Source organism: Chinchilla lanigera, unplaced genomic scaffold, assembly GCF_000276665.1.
Source record: "Chinchilla lanigera isolate Chin_1 unplaced genomic scaffold, ChiLan1.0 scaffold00051, whole genome shotgun sequence".
NCBI lineage: Eukaryota > Metazoa > Chordata > Mammalia > Rodentia > Chinchillidae > Chinchilla > Chinchilla lanigera.
Window position 1 is genome coordinate 7270061 of NW_004955452.1, and position 4439 is coordinate 7274499.

The window sequence follows — 4439 nt, forward strand, 5'->3', positions numbered from 1 at the left end:
GAGGCTGAGGCAAGAGGATGGCAAGTTTGTGCCCAGCCTGGGCAACTTAGTAACTTAGCAAGACCCTATCTCAAAATGTAAAAATAAATAAATAAAAAGGGGCTAAGGATGTAGCTCAGTGTGAAGATCCTGGGTTCAATCCCCAGTTCAAAAAACAAGCCACAAAAACCTAGTCATAAAATGGCTGCTCCAGTTCCAGACATTTCATCCACATTCAAAGAAGGAAGAACAAGTCTGAGAAAATTCCAGTAGTGGCTGAATCTTTACTCAGAAAGCAGAAGGTTTCCTAAAAGTCCCCCACTAAGCTTCCCCAATTCTCATTGGCTTAGTCATGTAAATATTCCTAAGTACAACTGTAGCTAGAGATACAGCACTAGAAATAGAAATTTCATGATTGGCTTTTTAAAAAAAATCATTATTTGTGCCAGGGGCCTGGTCACATTACCACTCAAACAAGCTTGGAGGTGTGCCAGGGACGAGGAGAGGGAAAGGGACATTGGAAGGACAACCAGCCGTTGTCCTTTTTAGAGAGCACACTGTGCTCCCCTCACTGCTGTTGGTCTTGTTCCCTGGTGCTGTACGCGGTTAATCACCTGCCGGTCCCTGAAGGCATTGGACCTTTCATCACCTGCCTCAAGGTTACAGAGTGGGAAAAGATTGCTAATTATATCTTAGCCGTTATTTCCTGCTTTCTTCCAGAAATTAAAAAAAATATTCCCATCCCCAAGATGCAGCGGGGTATATGGATGCCCAGCTGGAAATCATATTTCTCAACCTTTCTCCACGCTAGATGACTGTGGCCATGTAACTAAGTACTCAACGTTGAAACGTGAATAAAATTGATACAAACGTCACTTCTACATCATTTCTTCTCTGTGTCCTTCACCCTCGTGTGTGTGTGTGTGTGTGTGTGTGTGTGTGTGTGTGTGTGTGTGTGTGAGACAGGATTTTGCTATGCAGTTCAGGCTGGCCTTCAGCTCACTTTATAGCCCAGGCTGGTCTCGAACTCTCAAGGATCCTCCTGCCTCAGCCTCCCGAGTGCTGGGATTACAGGTGTGTGTCACTAAGCCCGGCCTAAAAAAGTTTTTTTTGAGACAAGATCTCACTAAACTGCTAAATTGCCCAGGCTGGGCTTCAACTTCTGATCATCCTGCCTCAGTCTCCCAGAGTGCTGGGATTACAAGCATGCACCCCCATGCCTTACATCATTTCTTAAAAGAAGTTAGTTATTTATATCCTTCAGGCTGGAATGTAGATGTATAGGAGGAAGTTTGCTTCCCAGGAGACAGCAAAGCAACAAGATGGAAGGAACTTGTATCCCTAAATGACTACCGACAGTCAAGCCGCCTACTTCCAGACTCATCTCAAAGACTCAAGTGCTTGTAGAGATAAAGCAAAATGAAACAAAAAAGAAAAAAGAAAGAAAAGCAAACAAAATAAAAAATAAATTTTATTTTATTTTAGTTACGTATTTTTTGGAGACAGGGTCCCACTGTGTAGTTCAAGGTGGCCTTGACCTCACTGTGTAATCCAGGTTGGCCTTGAACTGGCAGTGATCTTCCTGCCTCAGCCTCCCTAGTGCTAGGATTACAGGCACGTGGCACCATGCCCAGCAAAAAATAAATGTAAAAACCTTAGCAGTGATTTCAAAAACATATCTATATATATAGCTGGATGAGTGGCACACACTGGTGATCCCAGGACTTTAGGAGGCTGAGGGAGGAGGACTGGAAGTTTCAGACCAGGCTGGGCAATTTAGTGACTTAGTGAAACCCTATCTCAAAAAAAAAAAACAAGAGCGGGGGATGTAGCTCAGTGTGAAGGCTCTGGGTTCCAGTCCCAGTACCAAAAAATTAAAGGGAATCCTATATTTTGGGGCCTGGGGGCTCAGATGAGAAAAGAGATGAGTCGGGCCGGGGATATAGCTCAGTGGTACAAGTGCGTGCCTGGCAAGCACAATGTCCCGAGTTCAATTCCCCATACCAAAAAGAAAAAAAGTTCTTTAGGGCCTGGCGTGGTGGTGTACACCTGTAATCTCAGCACTTGGGAGGCTGAGGCAGGAGGATCACTGTGAGTTCGAGGCCAGCCTAGGCTACAAAGTGAGCTCAAGGCCAGCCTGAACTGCATAGTGAGACCCTGTCTCAAAAAGAAAAAAAGAGAAAAGAGACGAGTCAAAACAGTGGAAGAATAGAATACATTTTTACAAAGACCTGTAAAATTGGAGGAGGCAACTGAACTCTGCAGGACGTTGATAAACTTAGTCAGAAGTCCTGCTGGGCTCTGCTTTGCTCTAGAGTGGTGTAAATGTGTTTGGCACTGAAGCAATATGCAAAGACCGGGCTGGAACACAGCACAGCCTATGGCTGGCGCAAGGGCCCATGGTCAAGGGGCATCTGTGTGACCATGAATTAGAAGGAATTGTCACCACTAGCAGCACTGACCCTTGCTTCAGTGAAAGTGGAAATTAAAACTAAAGCACACATTTGCAGGGAAAAGTTCAGATTGAAAGTAAGAGAAAATAAAGGGGAACACAGCTCTGCCAAAAAATCAAACCAGACCCTAACTGGGAAAGTGAGAACAAACAGGGAAAGTACTCCAGCATGAGTGGCTGATGAGGGGGCACACTCAGATGGAGGGGCTCAGACTGGTGAACTCACAAAAGCAGAAAGCCCGTTTTTAAGGATCGCTGAAAAGCTGGGCATGGTGGCGCACGCCTGTAATCCCAGCACTCGGGAGGCTGAGGCAGGAGGATCGTTGTGAGTTTGAGACCAGCCTGGGCTACAAAGTGAGCTCAAGTCTGGCCTGAAAAGAATTGCTGAAGTGGCCCAAGTCCCATCAATGATCTCAGTCTTGGTTTTGTAGCTCAGGTTGAACCTCATGACTTCAGAAACAGTTCAGTTCCCTTGCTGAATGTCCCTGTAAACCTTATTCCAGTGTCCTCACTCTTGAAGGGTAAAGAGATAGGCCAGGTAAATTTAGGGCTAATAAATCTTGCTTTACCAATGTTTAGACAGACAGTCCCTAAATGACTACTGTACCTATATGCAAAGCTGAGAAGGATTTGACCGAGTGTTATAAAAGGAAGGTCAAGTTTTGTTCTACTTTCAATGATCCATTAGGCATTTGTAGGCTCAAGGAAAGAGTCACAGTTTTTAGCAAAAATCACTATTAACTCCCTGACTGCCTCAGAAGAAAACACAAATCATGGTTTTGCTGAGTAACAGGTGAAGGGCCCAGGAGTCCTTTGTCCTTTGTCCCTATGGTGATCTCTGACTATGTCCAGACTAGGTTCAGAGGCCCATCAGCTGGGGTCTTTAGGTGTAAGCCACAGAAAGGAACTCTGATTCACTCAACCAAAACAAAACCAAAAAGGGACTTTCCAGAAGGATATTGGGGAGACCAAAGACTCTAAGCAGGATCTCAACAGCCAAGACCAACGAAAGAAGATCCACGTAAGTTCTAGGAATTTTGCTTGTAGAAATGTCTACTTTCCTGGGGCAGTATTTAATGGGCAACAGAATCACCTAGAGGAGTTGTTGGAACACAGCTTTTGGGGGGCCTAACCCCAGAGTTTCTGACCCAGTTCCTGACCCAGTACCTGTGGCATGGGGTCCCAGGCTTTGTATTTTTAGCAGAGTCCCGGACGCTGTTGCTGCTAGGCCAGGCACCACACAGTAAGAAGTTCTGCTCCATGGGAAGCGCATCCTGTGATCTAGTGCCTACTGCCTTCCGCCTCCATCTTCATGGCTTCAGTGTTCTCAGGAGATCTAGTTGACTCATAAAGATTGAGTCACTCCTGCGGTCAGAGGGATGCGGTCCTGTGCTTGGCAGCTCTGTACCACGTGGGGTGCGTTAGGGGAAGTTCCCCAAAGGGAGGAACATTGGACATACACAATAAGACGCCCGCAGGGTGGTGTATACTGGGTCAAATGATTCCTTCATTTGGAAGGACAAGCTGAATGTACAGCGCTCTCCATGTGGAGCAAGCTCTGCCACAGCAACTTCTGTCAAGGCAGAAAGTTCCAGAAGAAAGAACGGGAGAAGATGAAATGGACCCTTATAGCTAATTATCTCTTCAAACTTTATTCTAGTTTACTGACCAAGTGGGGTGACTCCTGCCCCCTAAAGGCCAGTGTCAATTCCACAGCTATTTCGGTAACTACAGACGCCTGGAGGAGGCAGGAGACTGCGTTGGGGGTCCATTTTGACCAGTTAGGCCACTGTCTTGCATGGCATGTCATTACATATGCAATAACTTTTCTCAGCCTCAGGGAGATGGACACTAACAGATAGCTCCTAAAAAGCCTAAACATCTTTTTTTTTTTTTTTTTTTTTTTTTTTGCATATTTTATATACTCCTATGTAAAAGAGCAAAAACTTCCACCTACATAGATCCTGTGGTTGGCCTAAAAATTTAACTAACATTAAAACAAAATAGC

The 4439-nt window shown here is 45.2% G+C and overlaps 1 protein-coding gene and 1 pseudogene across 1 annotated transcript in view; one reads left to right on the top strand and one right to left on the bottom strand.

Moving 5' to 3' along the window:
- Nucleotides 1-3826, bottom strand: part of Eya3 (EYA transcriptional coactivator and phosphatase 3) — a 125125-nt gene extending 121299 nt beyond the window's left edge. The window contains exon 1 of the mRNA XM_013519541.1: nucleotides 3599-3826. The gene's annotated coding sequence lies outside the window, so the exon portion shown is untranslated. The remainder of the gene's footprint in view (nucleotides 1-3598) is intronic.
- LOC102019021 overlaps nucleotides 1-4439 on the top strand; it is a 21416-nt pseudogene that overhangs the window by 7658 nt on the left and 9319 nt on the right.